This window comes from Podarcis pityusensis, assembly GCF_964106645.2.
Source record: "Podarcis pityusensis genome assembly, chromosome: 7".
NCBI classification, from domain to species: domain Eukaryota; kingdom Metazoa; phylum Chordata; class Lepidosauria; order Squamata; family Lacertidae; genus Podarcis; species Podarcis pityusensis.
The window spans coordinates 13,004,940-13,032,322 of record NC_138031.1 but is presented as its reverse complement, the minus strand read 5'-3'; the positions used below and the strand labels follow the sequence as shown (position 1 = coordinate 13,032,322).

Below are 27,383 nucleotides of genomic sequence, written 5' to 3'. Positions count from 1 at the left end.
GGAGCAGCGCAAGCCTCTTAAACTGGTGCAGGGGAGGGACGGATTCAGAGGGGACTTCAGCGGTCTAAGCCTAGCAGACGTAGGGCTGCGCGCCTCGGATGTGAAGCAAACAATGAACTGCAATAAACACTTTTGTATATAAGAAGAGATAGGCGTTGGTCTTTTGTGAGCTGAGACTTGAGGCAGCCTTGACACCCAGTTTCAATCCACAGCATCTCTTGATAGGACCGGGAGAGACTTCTGTCTGAAACCCCAGAGACCTGCAGCCAATCAGCTTGAACTATACTGAGCTAGATGGACCAATAGGTTGACTTGGTAGAAGGCATCTTCCCATGTTCCTAACCATGAATGGGGAAGCTGTGGTCCTTCCAGTGCTGTTGGACTACAACTCCCATCATCCCTGACCTGACGACTGATGCTGATGGGAGATGGTCTCCAACAATGTCTTTCCTGATCCAAACCCTTTTTGGGCCATGTTGAAGTCAGCAGAGACGCTCTTCTTGAAGCGCTGGCAGCCCTGGGAATCGACATGAGGCGACTGGGAAAGGAATGCTTCTGAAGGAAAGGGGTAGCAATTGGAAGACAAAAATAGTAGGATGGCGAGATGAGGTATATACACAACACAGCCCGTTTATGAGTAGGAGCGACAAAGCAGAGCTTAATGAAACAGTGCCTTGAGTCAATCAGACAGAAGCGATTAAAATCAAAGTGGGGCGGGGGGGTTCTGAAATGACAGCAGCAGACAGAGCTGGTAATCAGAAGCAGTGCTGCAGTGAAAACCGCACTATTTGTAACATAAGCAATGAATACAGATAAGATACCTAATCCCGTTCCCTGCCTTTCATCTAAAAGGCTCATCTAAAGGCATGTGGAGCAGAGTCAGGCATAAGAGGAAAGGTTCGGGGCAGAGGATATCCTTCTCCTCCTCCCCATGTCAGCTTCCCTTTTCCCCAAAGCTACCTTAAAGGTAAAGGTAAAGGGACCCCTGACCATTAGGTCCAATCGTGACCGACTCTGGGGTTGCGGCGCTCATCTCGCTTTATTGGCCGAGGGAGCCGGCATACAGCTTCCGGGTCATGTGGTCAGCATGACTAAGCTGCTTCTGGCAAACCAGAGCAGCTTACGGAAACGCCATTTACCTTCCTGCTGGAGCGGTACCTATTTATCTACTTACACTTTGACATGCTTTCAAACTGCTAGGTTGGCAGGGGCAGGGACCGAGCAATGGGAGCTCACCTCGTCGCGGGGATTCAAACTGCCAACCTTCTGATCGGCAAGTCCTAGTCTCTGTGGTTTAACCCACAGCGCTACCCACGTCCCAAAAGCTACCTTGGGCAACCTCAAAAGATGCTTTAGAATACAGTGGTACCTCGGGTTACAGATGCTTCAGGTTACAGACGCTTCAGGTTACAGACTCCACTAACCCAGATATAGTACCTCGGGTTAAGAACTTTGCTTCAGGATGAGAACAGAAATCGTGCGGCGGCAGTGGGAGGCCGCATTCGCTAAAGTGGTACCTCAGATTAAGAACAGTTTCAGGTTAAGAACGGACCTCCGGAACGAATAAAGTTCTTAACCCGAGGTACCACTGTACAAGTGGAGGCCCAGCCAGCTGGCACAGCTGGTGTACAGTTGCCATCTTTTCTTCTGACAGGGTTCCTTTTAGATATCAAACAGCAACACAGTAGCCTGAGATGTATAACATACAAGAATATATAAGAAGATGCACGCTAGATCAGGCCAATGGCTCATCAAGTCCAGCATTCTGTTCTCACAGTGGCCAACCAAATGCCCGCAGGAAGCCTGCAAGCGGGATGGGAGCACAACCGCACTCTCCCCTCCTGTGGTTTCCAAAAACATCATAGCCAACTTCACATATCTGAAGATGGCATGGAGCAAGCTTGTTGTCTCCTGCTCTGGAGGGTAGGACCCAAACCAGTGGCTTCAAGTTACAAGAAAGGAGATTCTGACTAAATATGGGGAAGAACTTTCTGACAGTAAGAGCTGTTCGACAGTGGAACAGTCTCCCTCAGGAGGTGGTGGCCTCTCCTTCCTTGGAGATTTTCAAGCAGAGGCTAGATGGCCATCTGCCACGGATGCTGTAGTTGAGATTCCTGCATTGCAGGGGATTGGACTAGATGATCCCCGTGATTCCTTCCAACTGTACGATTCTATGCTTCATGACCTTCTCATTGAGGATCCCTGATCATTTTTGGAGGACCTCCCCCCCACAAGATTCCTTAGAATATAGTCTGAAAACCTCTCCCCGAAAACCAACAGGAACATTCTAATTCTGCTACATTTTAAATTGAAAAGCTAAGGAGGCTATCAAGGGGATATATTAATTGCAAAAGGGGAGATGTGGGAATTAATTTCCAGCTCCTTCCAGAAGCAAGGCTTTTTACTTTTCTTTCTCCTGATCCATCACACCTTTTGTTTCCCTCCCCACCCCCCTCATTTTTTATCGCTCTCTTGGGAGCTAGCTGTCTATTGTTGCTGTTGATGCTATTGCTGCTCTTCTTCTGAGGAATCCATTAAAATTAATTTAGTGGCATAATGTTTACCAGGCATGCATACTCTCAAGATCACACAAGGGGCTAGACTTTGAAACCCGCAGAGAAGCTTGGAAGTTTTAAAATAACCCAATGCAGTTGCCAGTTTGCAAGAGTAAATTATTAGCTATATGCCCATCAGAGCGGTCAAGAGGCTTCTCGTGGGTTGTCTTTCTAAAGTATGGGGAAGCTAATACTCAGAATTAGGAATGCATTGCCTGAATACCCATGGCATCCTCTCTTGGTTTGGAAATCATTTATTTTTATGAATACACTTACATCCCATATTTCAAACAAAATGTTCCATGGCCAGAGATGTGAAGGTCTGGAAAAGAAACTGGAAAAAAGAGGGAAAACCTATCCCCCCCACCCCTAATTTTCCAAGATGTCACTTTTCTATACCAGGCTGGGTTAGACAACCTGAACTAAAATACAAACAAAACTACAATCAAGGGGGGGTGGGGACTGCATGAAGAAAAGAAATCAATAAAATGGCAGATAATGCAAAATAATATGGCCGCATACCCCCCAAGATTTCTCTGCTGAAAATAATAATCATAATAATCATAATAATCATAAATTTTATTTATACCCCGCCCTCCCCAGCCAAGGCTGGGCTCAGGGCAGCTAACAACCAATAATAAAAACAAGTTGATTGAAATACAACTTAAAAAACAAGATTAAAATACAACATTAAACCATTAAAACATTAAAATGCAGCCTCATCACAGGAGGAGAGAGGAAAAAAGAAAGAAAGAGTGGGAGGGAGCCAAATTGATTCCAAGCCAAAGGCCAGGCAGAACAGCTGTCTTACAGGTCCTGTGGAAAGAAATCAGATCTTGCAGGGCCCTGGTCTCATGAGACAGAGTGTTCCACCAGGCCGGAGCCAGTGCCGAAAAGGCCCTGGCTCTGGTTGAGGCTAATCTAACTTCCTTAGGGCCCGGGACCTCTAGGGTGTTGCTATTTATGGACCTTAAGGTCCTCCGTGGGGCATACCGGGAGAGGTGGTCCCATATGTACGAGGGTCCTAGGCCGTGAAGGGCTTTAAAGGTCAAGACCAGAACCTTGAATCTGACCCTGTACTCCACCGGGAGCCAGTGCAGCTGGAAAAGCACTGGGTGAATATGCTCCCATGGCAGGGACCCCGTGAGGTGCAGCATTCTGCACCCACTGGAGTTTCTGGGACAGCTCCAAGGGCAGCCCCACATAGAGCGAATTACAGTAGTCAAGCCTGGAGGTGACCGTCGCATGGATCACTGTGGCCAGGTCAGAGCAGAAAAGGTAAGGGACCAACTGCTTGATGTGGTGAAGGTGGAAAAATGTCGCCTTGGCTGTTGCTGTAACCTGCGCCTCCATGGAAAGGAAGGCGTCAAGGATTACACCCAATGGAAGGCAATGGCACTAATTGGGCCGCCACAAGAGGAGATGTCCTCAGGAAAAGCGGGACATTCTGGGATCAAATCAGAAACCAGATAAGCTTCTGTAAATCCGGGACTATCCCTGGAATATAAGGACACTTGGAGGGTCTGGGGCTGTGCACCACTCCTGATGAATCCAGGGTCGTGAACTGAATTGAACTGGTTCTGGTTGACCTGGAATTCTACTGGAGTGAGATAGGGTAGCCTTGGATTGGCCTGGATTGGGTCCACTTATGGAGTTCTGGCACTGCCAAGATGGGGGAAGTCTGGCAATGAGGATAAATGGGAGGAGAAGGACACAAGCAGCCTGCATGAGAAAAGCTGTTGTTTCTTGCCGCACTGGCCCTGCCATACAATCAAGTGACAAACCAAAAAGTTGACAGGAGATGGGATGAAAGCAAATATAGTACTCTTGATTTAAAAGAAGGGGAAACACAGAGTAACATCAGACTGGAAGATTCATCTATGGGTGAAAGGAAGTGATCCAGTCTAGCAAAATCTAACACGGATTTTTCAAGTAATACAATGCAATGCATGTATATTTGGATGTAAGCCTAGTGGGTGGTTAATCATGTTCATTAATTCCAGTAGTTCTACTCTGAGCAAAGCGTAGGACAAATGCCATAAAATCTGAACCTCAATTTTTTGTTCAGGGTTTTCGGAAAGAGGTGAACAGTCCGTGGGGCAGAGGATAAGAGGCTTTGCAGAAGGAAGGTGAGAGTCCGTTTCCTTTCTGAAATCTGTTCTTTTTATTAATGGTTCCCTTTTCCCATTAACGAAAAAGCTATTTTCTAACTTCCTAGCATCCTGTCACCTGGCACTCCTTCCCCTTTCCTGATAGGCGACAAAATGCAGATATGCATGTGTTGTTTGGACGGTGGCAGGATTTATGACACGATAAAAGGGGGTGGATTTACGGCTCACAACTTTGTCTTTCGCTTCTGTCCAAGTCATGGATTTCATTGTCTCTTATTTATTCCTCAGGAGGGGTGGGGGTGGCTGGTGATTGTTTCCTTTAGATTCATGGCATTTATGTACTACTGTCACTTCCCCTCTGCACTGAGTTTTTTCTCCTTAAACAAAGAAACCGTTGCCTATTTTTAGCATAGAGATTTAGGGGACAGCTTTGGTCAAGAAAGTACTACCCAGCTCATCCTATGGGGGGTGAATATCATGCCAGGCTTACGCAGGATGCTTTGACTCTAGCAAACTTGGGTCATGTTTACAGAGGACGAACCTTGAAATATGTTTCATTGTAATCCAATATCTGGGACGCAGGTGGTGCTGTGATCTAAACCACAGAGCCTAGGGCTTGCCGATCAGAAGGTCGATGGTTCAAATCCCTGCAACAGGGTGAGCTCCCGTTGCTCTGTCCCAGTTTCTGCCAATTTAGCAGTTTGAAAGCACGTCAAATGCAAGTAGATAAATAGGTACCGCTCTGGTGGGAAGGCAAACGGCGTTTCCGTGCACTGCTCTGCTTCATCAGAAGCAGCTTAGTAACGCTGGCCACGTGACCCGGAAGCTGTCTGCAGACAAACACCGGCTCCTTGGCCTATAGAGCGAGATGAGCATCGCAACCCCAGAGTCATCCATGAATGGACCTAACGGTCAGGGGTACCTTTACCTTTTTAAGCATACCAGCGTGAGTAGATAAATGGGTAGCTCTGTGGCAGGAAGGTAAACAACATTTCCATACACTCTGATACCCATCACAGTGTTCCATTGTGCCAGAAGCAGTTTAGTTATGCTGGCCACATGATCTGGAAAGCTGTCTGTGGACAAACGCCGTCTCCCTCAACCTGAAAAGCGAGATGAGCGCTGCACCCTATAGTCACCTTTGACTGGACTTAATCATTCAGGGGTCCTTTAACTTACCTTTTACCTATTGTACTCTACGTGGGGCCGCTCTAGAAAATGATTCAGAACCTGCAATTGGTCCAAAATGCAGCAGCCAGATCGTAGTCTGGGGGGGGGGGTCTCTTCAAAACTCATACAACCCTGTTTCTGGGTCCAATTCAAGGTGCTCACATTAGTGTTTGAAGTCCTAACTGACTCAGGCCCCAAATACCTGAAAGACCACCTCATTCTCTACAGACCCTCTTGGAAGGTGCTCTCTTGGTCAGGACTGGCCCAAGACATTTTGGCACCTGAGTGAACCACAAAATGCCCCCCTCCCCCCAGGAAGAAGGAGCAAGTGAAGATTTTCATCAGGAACATGAGGTCTACTAAAGGTCTACATCAGGATCAGCTTCCTCTGTGGGTCTGCAACAGCATCCACAGAGGAAGCTGAGCGTGATGTAGACCTTTAGTAGACCTCAGAAGGCAGTCACCTCACCTTGCCTCATGGGTGGGCCAGGTGTGCTCTTGGTTGTTCCACTGCCCTCAGTGGGTGGCAGCCCAGGAGAGGGAATTCTCCATGGCAGCCTCTGAGTTGTGGAATTCCTTCCCACAGAGATGCATCTGGAACGTTAATTATACAGCTTTGGGCAAATGCTGAAGATGCGCCTCTTTACCGTGGCTTTTGACACTTGAGATGTATGTTTATAGGACCCACCTTATTTCTGCAATTTTAAGTCATTTTAAACTGTTTTTCATATTGTGCAACATTGTGTTTAACCTTAATGTTGTGCTTTAATTGTTGGAACCCGCCCTGAGACCTTATGGTGAAGGGTGGGTAATAAGAACGATGATGATTGAAATAATGAGAATTCACAAATTGTTGCTGAAATCTGGAGAACTGAGCTGAAGATTGAAAAAATAAAGGAAGAAAGAAACCAAGAGAGCAAAAAGTGACAGATTTATCCATCCCTGAATTCCAGTTAAGTGAGTAAAGGACTGCAGCCTTAATGTTGAAGAGACGTTTACTTGGAGTTCCTTCAATGTAGCAGCTTATAGAAACATAGATTCATGGAATTGTAGAGTTGGAAGGGACCCGAGGGTCATCTAGTCCAACCCACTGCAATGCAGGAATCTCAACTACAGCATCCATGCCAGATGGCCATCCAACCTCTGCTTAAAAACCTCCATTCTTAAAAACCTCCATGGAAGGAGAGCCCACCATCTTCTGAGAGAGTCCATTCCACTGTCGAACAGCACTTACTGTCAGAAAGTTCTTCCCAATGTTTAGTCAGAATCTCCCTTCTTGTAACTTGAAGCCATTGGTTTGAGTCTTGCACTCCAGAGCAGGAGAAAACAAGCTTGTTCCTTCTTCCATGTGACAGCCCTTGAGCTATTTGAAGATGGTATCATATCTCCTCTCAATCTCCTCTTTTCCAGGCTAAACATACCCAGCTCCTTCAACCTTTCCTCCTAAGTTTCCAAGGCTTGATGCTTCCATTAGCAACCCAGGAAGAGGAAAAAAAGAACCTGGACAGATGGTAATCACACCTTAAGCTTTACTGTTTAGCTTTACCCCTATCAAAGCTTTACTGTTCTGTTTCTGCCATTTTATATTATTTTGTGCCTGTCAGCTAAGATCAAGTGTGCTCTGGGATAGCATTCCGTTTGCCAAGGTTCGTGGTAAATTTGTTATATGAAGAATTGAGTGCGCGTGCACATGCACACACAATATTAATATTTGAAATCTCATACCCTTCAGCACAACGTGACCCAAATCTGGGTCCATCCTCTGGGTCCAAAATCCCAGATGCAACAGATTGCGGATCCGGAAAAAGCGTTTTTTGACAAGGTGCCCCAAAACATACGTTTGGGGGCACTGTGCAAAATTGCAGACCCCCAAAAGTGCTTTTGGGGGGCACAGCACCAAAAAACATTGATTTTGAGGAGCCGTACAAGATAGCAGACCCGAAAAGGCACTTTTTTTGAGGGGTGAAACCTCAGCCCCAAATCAAGAGAGAGCAAGGTGCCCAAAATGGCAACCATACTCTCACAGGAAAAAATGGGATATCTAGGGCTGTTGACAGGTATGAAATCTATTCATGCTCATGCTACATGTGAATGACAATGCCAGTACAGTGGTACCTCTAGTTACGAACTTAATTCGTTCCGGTTGTCCTTTCTTAACCTGAAACTGTTCTTAACTAGAGGCGTGCTTTTGCTAATGGGGCCTTTTGCTACCGCTGTGCTGCCAGCACACGATTTCCGTTCTCATCGTGGGGCAAAGTTCTCAACTCAAGGTAACTCTTCCAGGTTAGCGGAGTTTGTAACCTGAAGCGTTTGTACCCTGAGGCGTTTGGAACTCGAGGTACCACTGTACTTAGTTTCTTGTGTTTCCCAGTGAGTGGATTTCTGTAAATTCCTAGCACAGCAACTGGTAGTCCAATGACATGCTATGTTTCAATTTTGAGGTTGCATATAACCACCTTAACTGTAGCCATCCATAGAACCTAATCCGATTTTTAAGCCCACTAAACTCAGGGCCATTTCCATATCTAGTGGCAGCAAATTCCATAAATTAAATACAATTTGTGTGAAGAATTATTTCTTTCTCATCAGTCTGAGTTCTCTAGCAAATAAGTTTCAGTTGATAAGTAGATGCAAGAAGAGCCCGCAGGATCAGACCAATGGGCCCACCTAGGCCAGCAACCTGTTCACACAGTGCCTAACCAGATTCTTACAGGAACAACTATCTAATACGTGCAAGCTATAGAATGCTAGATTACATTTGCCTTCAGTCTTGCTCACTCTGATAAGACTAACTTCCAGTCCAATCTCATAAAATTCTTTTGGAGGCTGAGAGCTTTCCCTCTAATAAACAAGTGAATCTGAGCTCAGTCACAGACACAGAGCTTGTATTCTTCCAGACAGCAGGGCAATGAAATAACCTTAAAGTGTGCGAAGAAAGAGAGCTGCCAGTTTAGCTAACAGTTCTTTCCAGAAATTGCAGTGCCAGTCTGGCTGAGATGGTCTCCTGCATAATATTCATGAAGACAGCCTACCCAAAATGTTTATGAGGCTGGAAAGAGACAATCGTCTCAATTTTTGACTCACAGAGTCAGGAAGCATTGCTGTATCTTGTGATACACCTACTGCATCTTATGATTTGAATCCTGCACATAATATTCATTGGATAAAGAGGGCAGTGGGATGAGATGGGGTGACAGCGGGGTTGTGCCCAGTTATTCCTCTTTCTGAGCCCCATAGGAGGCAACTCCTAGGGGCCAAGGTCATCTGAGACCCTTCTTCATGTGCCCCCTCCATAGGAAGTCCAGAGGGTGGCAACCCAAGAACAGGGCCTTTCCTGCAGTGGCTCTCTGCTTGTAGAACGCTCTCCCCAGAAAGGCTCACCTGGTGCCTTCATTGTATTTATTTAGGCACAAGGCGAAAACATTTCTTTTTCATTAGGCTTCGAATCATTCATGGCCTTTTTGCAACCCCCAAACCAAGGAGATAAGTAAGTATACAACTTATCGGAGATATCTGAAGGCATCCCAGTATAGTGAAGATTTTTAATGTTTAATGCTTTATTATGTTTTTATATATGTTGGAAGCTGCCCAGTGTGGCTGGGGCAGCCCAGTAAGATGTTTGGGGTATAAATAATAACATTATTATTATTATGCAATAGGACGTCCCGTTTTCATCGGAGAAATATTGGAGGGTATGTGAAAATTGATTTCTCTCTCCTCCTTCAGCTGGGCTGTCTCTAGCTCAGTGCTGACACACAGATTTTGTGTGTGTGTGTGTTGGTGCCTAGCACATTGCCAGGAATGCCATTGTGTGTGCAGTGGGGCCTCTGACATGAGTATGAATGAATTGCAAGGATTCAGTGACCGTGATGGAACTCAGCAGCTGCCCATTCCTTCTCAATGAGGCCAGCGGAATCAGAATAAAAGCTGCTGCTTTGAAATCTTAAACGGAGCTCTGGAGGATCATACTGGATGTGCTTTTTTTTTTTTTAATGGATTGTGATTTTATGAATCTCCAGTCAGTCGGCAGCTAGCCGTGACTGTTCCCTCTTAACAGTTCATAGTAGGCAGCCGTATTTGGCTGTTTTCTCATGGAAAGGGCACTTTTTAGGGGTCATTGAGATCAGGGACTGGTGGGTTCCTTGAAAACGTCCAAGTTGTCGGCAAAATAAATTGCAGAAGTTGGTTTGCCCATCAGTCCTGTAGGACGTTAGCTAACACCTCTCAGTTGAAATCTTCTGTTTTCTTAAACCCCCCCCCCCAAAAAAATATTAATTTAGTTGAATTCATTTACTTTTAGATTTTACTAGACCCAGTAGAAACATTTTGTCTCTGCTAGCAGATTATCAAAGAAGTGGGGTACAGTATTTCAAAATTTACTTTTAGCAGATGACCTTTGTTATATTGAGGATTCCACCTGATCTGCTCCCACAAAGCTTAAGGAAGGTCTGGCTTTTATTGAGCATTCATTCTGATTTGCTTGCGGGGTATTTAAACATTCCCCCCCTTAAAATGGAATACTCAGGACGAAACTGTGAAATCTGCTATGATTAAATGGGCACAAGATTTAGGACATAATATCATGTTTGCTGACTGGGAACAGTTGTGGACCACAGGTATGAAATTTATGGCATGTAATGCCCTAAGAGAGAATATTATGAAAATGATATACAGGTGGTACATGACCCCAGTCAGGCTTGCAAAAATCTATCATTTGCCCGATAATAAATGCTGGAAATGTAAGGAAACTGATGGTACATTCTTTCACCTTTGGTGGACATGCCCAAAGATTAAGGCTTTCTGGGAAATGATATATAATGAATTGAAAAAGGTATTTAAATATACCTTCTTGAAGAAACCAGAGGCCTTCCTCCTGGGCGTAGTCGGCCAATTGGTGTTAAAGAGGGACAGAACTTTCTTTATGTATGCCACAACAGCAGCAAGAATTCTTATTGCAAAGTATTGGAAGACACAAGATCTACCCACCATGGAAGAATGGCAGATGAAGCTGATGGACTATATGGAATTGGCGGAAATGACTGGCAGAATCCGAGACCAGGGAGAAGAGTCGGTGGAAGAAGATTGGAAGAAATTTAAAGATTATCTACAGAAATATTGTAAAATTAATGAATGTTAGAATGATGTTCGATAAAAACTAAGTGGTTCTTAGCTGAAATGTTATAAGGGAAGATGAAAAAAGGGTTTACTATGTATATGTAAAAATCTAAAAGTACAATATCTTTATGATTATTGATTGGGATATTTAAAAGAGGGGAGGGAACTGCTGAACAAAATATGTGAACTGGAATACAAAAAAGGGAGGTGTGAGGAGGTCGAGGAAACAAGTAAATGAAGGATAAGACATAGAAAGACTAATCTGTTTGTTTAACTGCTTTTATTTTGTATTTTGTATTTTTCTATTTTTCTATTTTTTTCTTTTTTATCTGTTTTCCTTTTCCTTTTTTCGCTTATTTTTGTAATATGTTGAAATTTTAATAAATATCTTTTAAAAAAATAAAAAATAAAATAAACATTCCCCCCTTAATCATTCATTCATCCCATGCTTTTTAATGCATTTTCCCAACAGCAAAAAGTCTGCTGTTTATTTCAAAAGTGGATTCACTGCAATAGGGCAACAGAGCGCTTTAACGCACCTTAATTGGCCAAACCTAAATTATCGGCATGCGCTTGAATCCCTCCTTGTAAAATAAGGACAGTCTGGGAGCACCTTAAAACTCACCTATTTTCCAACGGAAGAAGGCAGCGAATTTGGAGGGAGACAAGAAATGTACCTTCTTTAACTTGGGTTACTATTGTCTCATTCAAGCTTCAATAAGACTTTAGAGCTATGATATTGACTCAATTGCATTGCTGCCTTTAAAAACTGGACCATATCATATTGCCGCATGAGCTATTTAGAATAGCATAGACACAAAATTGAACTTCATGATTAAGCTAATCCTATGAGTGATCAGGGACAATGGAAGTTGCAGCCCAGTAGAGGTTTGCCAGGAGAAACACCTCCCCACCCGCTTCAGTTGTCTTGTGAAAACTGATTTGCCTGGACAGGTCTTTACAACATGGATCATTTTCCTTTTACCAATCAGTATTTATTAATGCTTTAATTGATATTTTGTTGTTTTTATCCTTATACAGTCGTACCTCTTGTTACTTTTGCTTTAGGCTGAGCATTTTCAAGTTGCGTCCCGCGGCGACCTGGAAGTAGTTAGCATGTGCAGATGTGCAAAATGATGTCATGGGCATGCGCAGAAGCGGCAAATCATGACCTGTGCAGACGTGGGCCGCGTTCTGCTCATGTTGCAAACGGGACTCCGGAACGGATCCTGTTCGCAACCAGAGGTTCCACTGTATGTTGTACTCTACCTGCTATACTTTTCTGAAAGTGTGGATTAGAATCATAGACTTATAGAGTTGGAAGGGGCCACAAGAGTCATCTAGTCTCACCCACTGCAACACAGGAATCTTTTGCCCAACGTGGGGCTCGAACCCACAGTCCTGAAATTAAGAGTCTTATGCTCTACCAACTGAGCCAATGTGGGTTATTATAAATTTGTGGGCGGCTTCCAACAAAGATTAAAAATACATTAAAATGTCACACATTAAAAACTTCCCTGAAGGGCTAGCTTCAGATGTCTTCTAAATGTCAGGTAGTTGTTTATCTCTTTGACATCTGGTGGGAGGGCATTCCACAGAGAGGGCGCCACTACTGAGAAGGCCCTCTGCCTGGTTCTCTGTAGCTTAGCTTCTCACAGTGAGGGAACTGCCAGAAGGACCTCAGCACTGGACCTCAGTGTCCGGACAGAACGATGGGGATGGAGACGCTCCTTCGGGTATACTGGACTGAGGCCATTACAACCCATGGACTACCTCCTGTAAGTGCTTTCATTTTCATTTTATTTGTTTTATTATTATTTATTAAATTTGTATACAGTGGTACCTCGGGTTAAGAACTTAATTTGTTCTGGAGGTCCGTTCTTAACCTGAAACTGTTCTTAACCTGAGGTACCACTTTAGCTAATGGGGCCTCCTGCTGCCACTGCGGTGCAATTTCTGTTCTCATCCTAAAACAAAGTCCTTAACCCAAGGTACTATTTCTGGGTTAGTGGAGTCTGTAACCTGAAGCGTCTGTAACCTGAAGCGTCTGTAACCCAAGGTACCACAGTACTGCCCTTCATCCGTAGATTTGTAGGATGGCCATCTATCTTGGATGCTTTTTTAAAAAAACAACAACTGCACTGTAGAGGGTTGGACTAGATTATCCTTAGGATCCCTTCCAGCTCCATGATTCTATGATCTCAGGGCTGTTCACCACTGTCAGGGCACTTCACAACCTCTCAGGGCAGTTCGCAACCATACTGGACAATTTCTGCCTTGTTATATTTTTACGTTTGCGTTTCCATGCAGATTTTAAAGGATTTCCCCTTTAAAATCCACACAGAAGTGAGGCAGGATGAACTTAGTCCCACCCCACCCCATATAGAACTGGAGTAAAACTGGATCATAATGGGCCCACCAGTTCCTAATCAGTGCATCCCAAACGTGTTTAAGTTCTGTCTTGAAGCAGAATTCGATGCAGCCTGATCCAAAGCATGTTTACATTGAAATAAGTCCTGCTGTGTACATTGGGAGTTATTTGCTGGTATACAAGCTTACAATGCTGTGTTTAAAATAAGGTGAGTGAGAAAGAGAGTTGTATTGGTTTATTAGAAGCCAGAACAGCTGTTCTGAGTGAATGATAGGTCTAGGGAAGAAAGTGCTGTGTCATTATGACTCAGCCACCAGCCTCGGGAAGAACAGGTGGTCCTTAGTCACCAATGACATCAGCATCCCAAAGCGATGTGCATTAATTTGCTCTCTTGACATAAGAGGCCCGAGGTAAATATGATGAAAGAAGTTGAAACCAGCTGGAGCATATCGTTCAGCAAATGTGAATGAGCTCCCTCTCTCATTTTTTTTTAACTTAACTCACACACAAAAGAAAGGGTGACTAACTCCGGCTTCTCATATTTAATGTGGACCACACACACAAATGCACAGCAGTAAAAAAAAATAAAAATGGATGTGAATCATGAGGAACAAACAAAAAAATAAGAGTTTAGAAAAAGTGTCAGCTTGTCAGTAGTTCTCCTAAACAATGAAGCAAGACAGGACTAGCCCAAGTTGTCATCTAAGTCACCCAGGACACGAAAACAACAGAGCAATTGGTTTGAAATGGAGGCATACAGTAACTGTGTGTGAGTACAAACCTGTTTGCCTGCCCCTTTGGCAGCGACAATTGACCCTCTGTCAGGTGATATTAGGTACACTTGATGTTTATGTTGGTGCCCAGAATCCTCAGGCAGTTGTTGGGGTCCCATCACCCCACACATCCACAGGCCCTGGACCCCCTGCACCAGGCAACAGAGATGGTGAGCCACCTGCCATTGACATTTCTGCTGCTGATGAGTGACCTCTGAAGTTAACCTCCCTGTCCAGGGGTACCATCTACAGGGGGCTCTCTTTGTTGTCTACAAAATTTTTGTTGTGGATGTTCAGCACCCCATACCGCAGGGCCCTTGATGCAACTTCCAAGGTCTCACAAGACCATGCGAGACCTCAGAACCTGGACTTCCAGTGGCACCAGAAGACAGGTTCTGAGGCTGGGGTGGGGAGGCACATGTGACGTCATGATGTGACATCATGACATGATGTCATGATGTCACGCACACTGGGAACCCATAACCTGGGGCACAAATCAGCTCCCCTATCCCTGTCAGACACCATTATACCTCTGAATATCAGTTACTGGGAATCCCAGCACTGTTGTTTTCATATTCTGCTTGTAGGGTTCCTATGGTCATCTGGTTGGCCACTGTGACAAGAGGATGCTGGATGAGATAGCCCATTGGCCTGAACCAGCAGGCTCGTCATATGTTCTTATATTATGTACAGCCTCAAAAATGGCCATAATTTTAATTTCAGTTGTTTTCGTCTCAGCCTTGGTACTTACACCCAACACACACAACCTAAGGTCAACATTCCAAAGGATGGTGCCTAATTTATTTCTGAAAAGGTTAAATTGTAACTTACACTCATGTTTGCATTCCACTTCTTTTGAGAAACAGTTTTTTTACAGGAACGATAACCTGCCTGCCCGGCTATTAGCAACTATACAATTAAATGGAGTCCCAACACAAGAGTGGAGCAGGAGGTTCTTATCCAAAGGTTATCTCCTGACCAAGCCAAATACCTTCTCTTGCTCCATTGACCCGGAGGAATTAGGAACAGGTGAACGAAGAACTAAGTGCTTACTGATAATATCAAAACACACCTAAAAATGCAAAACGACTAGGCTCCGCTTCCTGAACAGCAGCTCTGCTTTCACCTGTTTTGGCTGAAGTCAAGACACAGACCACACCAAGAGCAGGAAATGGGGTCCACTTGGGGAAAAAATCCAGGAACTTATAATGGTTGTGTTTGGAATGTCAAACTGGAACACAGAGAAACAACTGCACATGGTAGAATTATCACAACATTGTTTCACTCTGTCCTCCGCTATGGCATTTTAATCACATACAGTAGTTAAAAAAAATATTATTGCATTTTAGACCCATTCAGGATATTTCTATTAAGTATAGCCTATCAGCCTCTGTATCTGCATGAACAGGAGAGCTGGACAATACTGCATTATGACTTTTCTACCCTAACATGGGGAAGTCCATAGATCATCAGCAAAGTCTCTGCTTTGCATACAGGTTAAATCCCTGACATCTTCAAGTAGAGATGGGAAATATCTGCTGTCTGAAACTGTAGAGGGCTGCTGTTAGTCTGTGTAGACAACACTGAACTAGATTTACCAGACTCAATATCAGAGGTTTGCAGCCTCACAGGACTAATTTCAGTGCATGCTGTTTACAAGCGTGTAGCACCTCTTGCTAACTTTTATTCAATGCAATCTTTCATGGAGTCTGACATTCACAGGGGAGTCGCATGCTTCTCTTAAGCATGCGGTTTTATTTGGAAACAAAGTTTAAAATGCAAGCTACCAAAAGGAAGAAAATGAGATTAAAAGAGGAAAGAAATTGCACATATTATAGTGTGGATTATTATCATGGAGTTCTGCAATACAGTTGCTGATGGCCTCCAGGATTTTCTTTGCATTACATAGCACATAATTCCTAAAGTTATGCTTCTTTATGGTCTTGGACTCAATAACCCTAGATTCCTGATAAAGAGCTTCTCAAGAAATTGCCTACAACAATGAAGTCATGTATACAGTATGTAACTGGAAGTCTCCCAAACAATTTTATAAACAGGAGTGGATTGATAAAACTTGAAAGATCATGTTTACGTACAAAGCTTACTTAGGAATCCTAGCTTGTTTTGCTTTGTTTAAAAAAACATTAGAGTGTCATGGTTTCCATTCAAGTGGGCCTCCAGATGTAGATGACTGTCAGCTTCAGTAAGTATATGCCCAATGATCTTGGATTATAGGAATTGGGGTCCAACATCTGGAGGTCTTTAGAGTCTCCATCTCTGTGCTATGTGAACTTACATGGGAAGATCCTTGTTGGAGCAGAACAAAGACCCATCTAGTTCAGTGTTCAAAGAGATGTCCAAAGAGATGGGAAGCCTGGAGCAATGATCTGAGTAGGACAGCTTGTGCACCCTAGCAGCTGGAATTCAGAAGCATGCATCATTCTAGGCAAGAATTTGTCTAAGTCATTGGATAAAGAGCAATCTCTTTCTCCATGGGCAGATCACTTGGCTTCTGTGCTGCACAGTAAGAAGAAGATATCCCTCTCACATGGACAAGGGCTCTCCAGCGTTACTGGCAGGGACCTTCACCAGCTCTTCTATGAGATGCTGGAAATTAAACTTGGGACCAACGGAATGCACAGCCACTACAGTCCTTCCTCAAAAATTTCAGAGCCGTTAAAGCCAGTGGCTCCCCATCAGTGGTCAAAATCAGAACCTCGCAAGTAGAGTTCTTTGACTTGAACCAATGGCTTCAAGTTACAAGAAAGGAGATGCTGACTCAACATCAGCAAGAACTTTCTGACAGTAAGAGTTGATTGACAGTGGAATGGTCTCCCTTGGAAGGTGGTGGACTCTCCTTCCTTGGAGGTTTTTAAGCAGAGGTTGGGTGGCCATCTGTTCAGGATGCTGTAGTTGAGATTCCTGCATTGAGTGGGTTAGACTAGGTGATCCTAGGGATCTCTTCCAACTCAGCAATTCTATGATTCTATGACCACCAAGCAGAGCATAGGGGGAAATGGGTAGATTGGTCCTTGGCCTTTATTTTTCTCAAATGGTCTGTCCCTTCTCTTCTGAATTGTTATGTAGATGTATTCAAGGCAACACAGGAGACTGGATGATTTAACACTACTGTAGATAAGATGTCAACCATTCTTTCAGTACAAAGGTTGATTTTTAATATATGCTTCAGACAGCTGGCATGGTGTAGCCAGCATCCCTCATACTGCAGCTGTCACATTGATTGAGAAGACTGGTGAAATGTTATACATCACTGGGTTATTAAGAATGTGCATCAAATGGGTGTAAAAATTAAGCACCACCATTCCTAGATGTCAAAAATGTGCATTGTTATCATTCTTCTGTCCACCGTTGCAGACAAAGGGAGGGCAAATTAGTGCCAAAGTGAGACTCCAGCGAGGCAATCCTTGTTTTGCTTTTCCTCCTAGAAGTGTGGATTTGCATAGGGCTGATAGCACTTAGGTAAGCTTTCCTCCCCGATACGTGCAACCAAAGTATGCACTTCTGTTTATTGACAAAATATACTTGCCGTGCACCTTAATATATATTTCATCTCCAGTCCTCAAAACAAAGTCTAGGGTAAGACAGCATTTCACGACATTGTCTCGGACTTCGTGTGTTGTAATGTGCAGGCTGAAAGTCCTCTGAACCAGTCAGGGAAATGAAACATTTAAAACCCGGCTTAGAAACCTGACAAGCAAAACATGATCTGTTTGGCGTGTAAACAGTTGGCAGGTCTGGGAACAACAAACACAGAATGTTAACGACTGTATAAAAGCCAAATATTGATTGGGATATCTCTCAAGCACCAAAAAGAAAAGGGTTCCCAGCTTTGCTTGATTCAGAGAAAGAGAAGAGGGGGTGGGAGAGAGTAAACAAGGTTTTGAAACAAGAGTCAATCGAGTTTTTATGGGTTGAGTGACAGAAGCCAAGAGACGAAAGAAGTAAAATATCCAGACTTTCAGGAACTCTGCAATACCCTTCTGAGCATGAATAGCCATTGTGGTTCATGAAAAAGGGGGTAAATACATCCATTGGCATTAAGTACCTGCTTCCCAGTTTAAAATCGCAGCAAACCTTTGTGAAATGATGTAAGTTAGCAGAGCCTCCAAATGTCCCCATATTCCAGGGACAGTTCCAGATTTACAAAAAGCTGCCCTGGTTTCTGATTTGATCCTGGAATGGACTGCATAACTCCATACCCTCCAGGGGCTTGAGGAGGGGGCTATGGGCCTGGGTGCAGAAACATGGGGGGCACGAAGCAGGTGTCCCATGCATGCACCCAGTGTGTGAGCCCCCCATCAGCTGATGGGCGCTGGGTGAGTGCAGAGGCTGTTCTTCACCCTCTGCGCCCTGCTCCATTCCTTCCAGCTAGCTGGTGCTGGGCAGGGGCAGGGCGTAGAGGGCAAAGAGCACAGCTGGCAGACGGGCATTCATGTGCCTGGCAGGGACAGAGCACAGAGGCTGTTCTTCGCCCGCCATGCTCTCACTCGCACAAGGACCCGCCAGCTGATGAGTGGGCGCTCACGCACTGTGTTATGTACTGAGTTGAATAGGATCCAAAATGCAGCAGTCTGATTGGTCCTAGAACAATAGGATTCAGAATGCAGCAGTCTGATTGGTCCTAGAACAATAGGATCCAGAATGCAGCAGTCTGATTGGTCCTAGAATGTCGGAGCCTGGCTTTATGACTCCCACACTAGAACAATAGGATTCAGAATGCAGCAGTCTGATTGGTCCTAGAACAATAGGATTCAGAATGCAGCAGTCTGACTGGTCCACAGGAGCCACCCAATCCAGCTCCAGGTGGAAGTGAATCCGCAACCTGATTGGCCTACAGGAGAATCCCGGAATTAGCCAATCACGTGGGGCCCATTGTGTAAATAATGTATATAAAGCAGACATTCTGGGGGAACTTCCATTCTTCCCCACCAATATGAGCTGAATAAAGAGAATGAAATCCACTCTTGGCTCAGAGTATATTTCACACGGCATGGGAGCAGGGCACGGGGGATGAAAAGCATCTTCTGCGCCCCCTCTGCCCTCGCCCAGCACGTGAGCACCCGCCCATCAGCAGAGGGGGCTGGGTGAGTGCAGAGGGAGCCCGGGCATTTGTGGGCAGCACTCTGCCCCTGATACCCTCCAACATTTCTCTGGTGCAAATAGGGACATCCTAAGGAAAAGCAGGACATTCCAGGATCAAATGAAAAAACCGGGACGGCTTCTGTGAATCCGGGGCTGTCCCTGGAAAATAGGGACATTTGAAGTCAGAAATTTAATGCTCGTGTCGTTTATTTCAAAAAAGAAAAAGAAGACTTGCACTTTGTTTCGCTATGTTTTGGGGAGTGGCTTTTACGTTGTGCAAAGGTTCAGACATAATGTGAAAATTAACAATCAGGGAGACATCTGTAGAGCAGGATAAACTGCTGTGTGGATGCAGCCTTATTTAAATAAGTGAGGGGACCCTCTTGCGCAACGTGAGATGGTAAATCATCCCAAATTGAGCTTGAACCCTAAGACAAGTTAACCCATGGAAATTCACAGGAGAAAAGCTGCCAATCCATTTCTCCCTTCTCCACCTCCCAACCTTCTCAGATGCAGTGCACCTTACTTGAGAGAGGGCCCTGACCTTCCAGATATCTGCCCCCCCTCCCCCGGGATTGTAGGTGACCAAAGGGGAAGAGGAAATGACAAACTTTCATTTGGAGAACTTCCTTAAATTAACTATTCTGAGGGCCTTTGAGCAGTTGTTTGTGAGACAGCTTCTCTTTTTAAAATTAATTAATTATTGGTGGCTTATCCTGCAGACAGAGTGCACGTTGTGACATGTTTAAAACCAAAACACAAAAAACAGCTCCAAAAATAAACAAAAGATAAGGAAATCTAAGTGCGCACGCACGCACACACCAAAAGATAAAATCCAAGATTAGGATCACAACCTAAATACAGCTGAAAATATGTTTAAGTTGGTTTGACAGTTTATGTCAAATGGGCATACAACGTCTTTCCCCCATTGCTTGTTTTTTAATTAACTAATAATAAAAAATAAAAAATTATGGCAGAACTTTCCTGATCCATCTGCTTAGAACTAGACTCTGTGTACGTCCACCACAGAAAGATGACCAGACGTCCCAGCTTTAATGTTCCATGAATGAGCTAAGGAAACATCAAGCCAGTCGCCCATTTCTTATGTTATTTGGTAGATTATTACTATTATTTATTAAATTTCTACACTGCCCTTCATCAAAAGATCACAGGGTGGTTTACAATATAAAAACATGAAAATACACACTGTAGTAACAAACGAAAACAGTAACACCTCCCAGTTTAAGACGCCATAGACTGTTTAATTTGCCAGAGACCTGGGGAAAAGATAACTTTTTTGCCTGGCGCCTAAATATATACAATGATGGCGCCAGTTGAGTCTTCCTGGGGAGAATATTCCACAAATGGGGAGCCACCTCAGAAAAGGCCCATTCTCATGTTGCCACCCTCCGGATCTCTCGCCCTTGTGACGACATTCTTAGTCCTGTCTTTTCTTCTCGTTTTTCCTGAGGATGAACTGCTTATGAACTCAAGAGTTCATTCAGATGAACTTGAACTAGCTTGTTTTATAGAAGGACGAACTTGAACAAGAACCAGCTCCTTTTTGGACAGAGCAAACTACAGTGGTACCTCAAGTTACAGATGCTTCAGGTTACAGACTCTGCTAACCCAGAAGTAGAACCTTGGGTTAAGAACTTTGCTTCAAGATGAGAACAGAAATTGTGCAGCAGTGGCGCAGTGGCAGTGGGAGGCCCCATTAGCTAAAGTGGTACCTCAGGTTAAGAACAGTTTCAGGTTAAGAATGGACCTCCGGAATGAATTTAGTTCTTAACCCGAGGTACCACTGTAGTTACTTTTAAAAATGAGCATAGAGTTTTATCAGAAACACTGCCAGCAACCTAGGTTCTCACTGAGACAAAACTCCATCCCATCTCTGTTAATGGACCAGAACATCACTGTTATCCTTTTCTTATTTTGTGCCTGCAAAGCTGCCCATGTTTACTTGGAATTGTCACATTGATTGCAGTCGGATTTAGCCCCAAGAGTACATGATTTGGATTGCGCTGTACATCTGACAATTTCTCAAACGGAGGAGTCACCCAGTGCCTCATTTGCAATCCATACTAAAATTGATTTTCTCCCCGCTTTCATTGTTTTTCCTGCCCTGTCTTCTCATTATATCCCTTGCAAATCCAGCCCTTTACAACCCTTCTTGTTGAACTCATGGCTAATGGTGGCTTAATGGCACTGCAATAGCTGGGAAGCCATCGCGAAGCCACATAATATTCTGGGCAAGCAAAGAAAACACATGACAAATGAAGCACGCCACTCCAGTTGCTTCCCTCACTACGTGCAACACGCATCTAGGTTATTTGATTCCAAAGCACAGCAAAGCACCCTCTAGCTAATTGCCCCTCTCCAATGAATCATATTCTCCAATGGAAAGGAAGGAGCTCTCTGTTTACATCCGTACTGCAAAGGAGACAGAAAATGAACTCTGTGGCAATGATCTTATCCTCGCTATTTAGCAGGGACAGGAGAACTGCTTGGGCCTATGGGCCACATTCTCTTCTGGGCCGCACACTAGTGGGTGGGTGGGGTTATAGAATCATAGAATTGTAGGGCAGGAAGAAGGACCCAATGGTCATCTAGTCCAACCCACTGCAATGCAAGAGTCTCAGCTAAAGCATCCACACACCCTCTAAGTGTCCCTGTTTTCCAGGGACAGTCTCGGATTTACAGAAGCCATCCTGGTTTCTAATTTGATCCCAGAATGTCCCACTTTCCCTTAGGATGTCCCTATTTCCATCTGAGAAATTTTGGATGGTGTGGTAGGACATGGGTAGGCAAACTAAGGCAGGGGGGCCGGATCCGGCCCAATCGCCTTCTAAATCCAGCCCATGGACGGTCTGGGAATCAGTCTGTTTTTACATGAGTAGAATGTGTCCTTTTATTTAAAATGCATCTCTGGGCTATTTGTGGGGCCTAGCAATTTGTTCAATTTTATTTTTTTCCAAAATCTAGTCTGGCCCTCCACAAGATCTGAGGGACAGTGGACCGGCCCCCTGCTGAAAATGTTTGCTGACCCCTGTGGTAGGACGTCCCTATTTTCATCGGAGGGTATGGAGTTATGAGACCCCCCAAGCCAAGGAGAAAAGTAACTATGCAACCTTTGGAAGACACCTGAAGGCAGCCCAGTAAAGGGCAGGTTTTTTTCAAATGTTTAATGTTTTATTATGTTTTTATATATGCTGGAAGCTGCTCAGCGGCTAGGGCAACCCATTGTAGCTCACTCACCTGACGAGCTGCAATTATGCAGAAAAGGGCATTTCAGCAGGTTTACAAGTTCCACCTGCTGAAATTCCCCCTCCTACACCACTATTATAGGTTCAGGAGCCCTGCCCTCTTTCACCACCCTAATCCATCTCCCTGTCTGTCTATCTCATAGAATCATTGAATTGTAGAGTTGGAAGGGACCCCGAGGGTCATCTAGTCCAACCCCCTGCAATGCAGGAATCTCAACCAAAGCATCCATGGCCATCCAACCTCTGCTTTGAAACTCCAATGAAGGAGAGTCGACCATCTCCCGGGGGAGACCATTCCACTGTCAAATAGCTCTTACCACCAGAAAGTTCTCCCTGATGTTGAGTCGGAATCTCCTTTCTTGTAACTTGAAGCCATTGGTTCAAGTCAAGCTTGTTCCATCTTCCATGTCACAGCCTTTGAGATATTTGAAGATGGCCATCATATTTCCTCAACTATATCTATCATCTATCTATCTATATCTATCTATCTATCTATCTATCTATCTATCTATCTATCTATCATCTATCTATCTATCTATCTATCTATATCTATCTATCTATCTATCTATCTATCTATCATCTATCTATCTATCTATCAATCTATCATCTATCTATATCTATCTATCTATCTATCTATCTATCTATCTATCTATCTATCTATCATCTATCTATCTATCTATCTATCTATCTATCTATCGATTATCTATCTATCTGAGAGCCAGTGTGGTGTAGTGGATAAGAGCAGTAGATTCGTAATCTGGTGAACCAGGTTCGCTTCCCCGCTCCTCCACATGCAGCTGCTGGGTGACTTGGGCTAGTCACACTTCTCTGAAGTCTCTCAGCCCCACTCACCTCACAGAGTGTTTGTTGTGGGGGAGGAAGGGAAAGGAGAATGTTAGCCGTTTTGAGACTCCTTAGGGTAGGGATAAAGTGGGATATCAAATCCAAACTCTTCTCCTTCTTCTGCCTCTTCTTCGTCTTCTTCTTTTTCTTTTTCTTCTTCTTCTTCTAACTATCATGCCTATCGATCTATCTACAGAGAGATAGAGAGAGCTATAGGCTTGGTACCAATGTTTATCTCACACAGTTGTGTCATCTTCAGCAGATGTTGTACCCTACAAGTCAACAATCAAAATGACAATGTATTTCTTCCTTGAGGCAACTTTTTCTTCTTCTTCCATAAGGGAACTGGCATTGGCAAACACTACCTTGGCTCTAAGCCCAGGGCCTGTTTTTGACATGTCCCCTTGGGGGATATTTCTGATGCCACAGCATCAAATCCTTCCCCAGTAGGCAGATAATTCTGGCTTAGCACTGAATAGACACAGGTATTCTGAACAGACCTTTCCTACGCGGAAATCAAGACTCTTCCGTTCCTCCATCCTTCCTTTTTTTAAAAAATAAAAAAATAAATGATAATAATATTTAGATTCTTTTGAGCTTTTGTGTTCTTTGTATTGGATATTGGGAGGAGTCCTTTTCTTAAAGGGATTAAATCCCTGAGCAAATGGTGCATAGCCAGCTATCAGAAGTTTTTTGCATATGTCAACCCCGGGTGATTCACTTTCCCCTCTGCTGCCAAATCTTGTGAGTCAGCACAAAGCATGCTGTAGCAATACTCTTGCCCTCAAACCTTCTGTTATGCCCTCCATGGTACATGGCAACACCTTTTTTTTCAAAAGCTTACAGCAGCAAAGCCAGCCTCTCCGACGTCAAACCAGGTGTTAAAAGATTAAAACTTCTGTGGGCGTCTGAATGCTCTGAGCCTTCCAGCTACCAAAGCCTGGGAAACAGCGTTCTTTTGGGTAGTGATTTCAAGTCTGCACAGCTTCCAGTCGTTACATAATGTGGACTTATGGGAACAAAATGTAAATTGGAAAATGGAGAGAGAGAGAGCAAAGATTCGGATGTTCCCACAATTAGTAGTAGTGGAAATCTACCTTCTGTGCTAAATGAATGCAGATATCACACTTTCTATTTTAGAAGTCATCTGATTCTCATAATGCTTTTTTTTGGAGAGCAGAGAAGAGTTCAACTTCTCTCCTGACTTTTTACAGGTGTCGTTGCGGCATTTATTTGGGGAATTCAATATATCCATGCCTGCAGGCCCCACTCGTGAGATACCTCTGCTTATGCTTCTACAGTTAACAGAACACAGTAAAACCAATGCAGGACATACACATGGTGGTGTCCCAAGGATGAAAGGGACTTGTTCTTCCTAGGACACTTCTGACCTCTTGGTTGTAACCTACAGGGTGCAACTAGAAGTAATAGCCAACACTGGCAACAGGAGACGGCATCTTTGGCTACCTCCTGAAACCCACACCCCAACCCTTGAGGGTACTGCTGCTCTTTGTTGACATTCCCTCATCACTTGACCTCTCTCTCTCCATCCCAGTGAGCAGCAGTGACCCACCTGCTGGGAAGCGACCATTGCAGGACTGTACCACCTGACGAGCTGCTTCTTAGGGCATCCCAGCAGATTGTCATACCCAGATAAGGAGATTTATGGAGAAAACTGGTTTCTAAGCCATTTAGGCCACAAGTGGGGAACTTTAGGCCAGAGGTCCAGATGTGGCCCTCCAGACCTCTCTGTCTGGCCCTTGTAACTCTCCCCAGCCAAACCTCCATCAACTTCCATCAGCTCTTGCTCCTTGAATGTTTTGCTCTGGCTGGAATGCTCCCTTGAACTCTGATCCATCTTGTTTGCCTACAGTAGATGGAGGATAGAGAGAGAACAGACTCTCCAAGTGCCTCTATTTTCCAGGGACAGTCCCAGATTTACAGAAGCCATCCCGGTTTCTAATTTGATCCCAGAATGTCCCACTTTTCCTTAGAATGTCCCGAATGTTGAAGGGTTATGGAGTTATGCGACCCCTGAGCCAAGGAGATGAGTAACAATGCAACCTTTAGAAGGCATCTGAAGTTTTTGTATGTTTAATGTTTCGTTATGTTTTAATATATGCTGGAAGCCACCCAGAGTGGCTGGGGGAACACAGTCAGATGGGTGGGGTATAAATAAAATTGTTGTTGTTGTTGAATAGGATGTCCGTATTTTCATCAGAGAAATGTTGAAGGTTATGTGAGAGTGGTGGAATCTAGACACATATAGAAAACACTGTGAAAATGCTTTTTATAAAAATGTTTTTAAAATATATTGAATTTGCCATAAGTTCACCATCGCCTTCTACTGTAAATGCACCTAAAATGCACTTAACACATTATATTTGCAGCTTTATAGCTGAATCCAGTGTGTGTAAAAACTAACCTGCTGTACAGATCTAGTGTTCGCCATTCGTTGCCCCACTTATTTTTTTCCTCCAGGCCCCTGGTTGGTTGCCCAAAATGGAATGCGGCCCCTGGACTGAAGAAGACCACTCTGCCATTGACTTCCTAAATTGGCATTGGGGCCTTGAGGAGGGCTGGAAAACCTTCTCCGCCCCGAGTTGAAAGTTACAGCTCCGGTAACACTGTCCTCTTCCTCAGCACAATCCGGGTAGCTCATCTGTTCCTCCTGGCTTTGTTCCCACAGAAGCCATATGTGCTTCAGATTAATGAATTTGCCACACCCTTGGAACGGGACCACTAACAGAGCCTGCTTGAGGCAACAGAGAAGTTAAGTTTTCTCCCTCCCCGCCCCCTCCACCTTCCCTCTTTCAAAGAAAGCATTTCCTGTAATGTTAATGTTGCCAATTGACGTTGGGCCGAAGCCAAGATGCTTACCTGCATCAACGCATTTACTTGCGGAGGGTTAGGACAGTGTAAAAATACCAAAACAGTGTGCATTTCGCTGAGGTTCAGCTGTATCTCGGCTGGCCGGTCCTCAGGATAACGTTCAACCAGTGCCGCGTTTGCTTTTGTTGAAACATATGTGTATGAATACTTAAAAAAGAAAAATAGCCCATAAGTTAAACTTATTGCTTCCCTTTGAAGTAGGTTAACTCCCTGGGAAGAAGGTATTTTGGCCATGACTCAATGCTGTGAAACATACATTGGAAACATGAGCAAAGGAGGCAATTACTGTCTCATTCCGAAAGATAATTAAATGTGCTGCAACAGGAGACTTGAGAACAGATCCAGAACTTTACTCAGTTTCACAACCATGTGAATGGTTTGTGATAACTACCAGTCTCTCACCAGTACCCCTTTTGTGGGGAAGGTGGTGGCAGCTAGAGGGTGGTGGAGCAGCTACAAGTATCCCTGGATGACCATGATTATCTAGATCCACTTCAATATGGGTTTAGACCTGGGTTTCAGAACTGAAATAGCCATGGTCCCTCTGATAGAGTAGTGTGAGCTCACCCAATATCATGGAGCCTCAAAACACATGGTTTGGGCTCCGTGATCTTGCATGGGCCACATGATTTGCATGGGAGCAGGGCCATGTCCCAAATTCTAAGGTAAAAAAGTTGGAGGGCATATAACCTATACAGTGGTACCTCGGGTTACAGATGCTTCAGGTTACAGATGCTTCAGGTTACAGACTCCGCTAACCCAGAAATAGTACCTCGGGTTAAGAACTTTGCTTCAGGATGAGAACAGAAACCGCGCGGTGGCGGCGTGGCGGCAGTAGGAGGCCCCATTAGCTAAAGTGGTTAAGAACAGTTTCAGGTTAAGAACAGACCTCCAGAACGAATTAAGTTCTTAACTCGAGGTACCACTGTATTTAGTCATTCAGAAATAGTCTTCCTCATCTGAGGAGCATTCAAGTTAAAATTGATGTGGGACGTGTTAGTTTGCTGGACATGGGGCAAGGAATTTAAAGAGAGGCTGCGGATATCACATAATACCCACCACCACTTAACTACAGACTTGATTTCTGCCGGGCTTTTTTTTCAAGGGGAACTCACAGGAACTCAGTTCCAGCACTTCTCAGGTGGGAGCCATTGCCGTTCTGAGGGAATGAGGGGTTTCACGAT

At 44.3% G+C, this 27,383-nt stretch overlaps 1 long non-coding RNA gene across 1 annotated transcript in view; it reads left to right on the top strand.

Annotated features, from left to right (window-relative positions):
- The window catches only part of LOC308480980, an 83,723-nt gene extending 56,617 nt beyond the window's left edge, over positions 1–27,106 (top strand). Inside the window, exons 2-3 of the long non-coding RNA XR_013988382.1 lie at positions 20,890–20,936; positions 27,076–27,106. This is a non-coding gene — a long non-coding RNA (uncharacterized lncRNA). The remainder of the gene's footprint in view (positions 1–20,889; positions 20,937–27,075) is intronic.
- Positions 27,107–27,383: the final 277 nt, after the last annotated feature.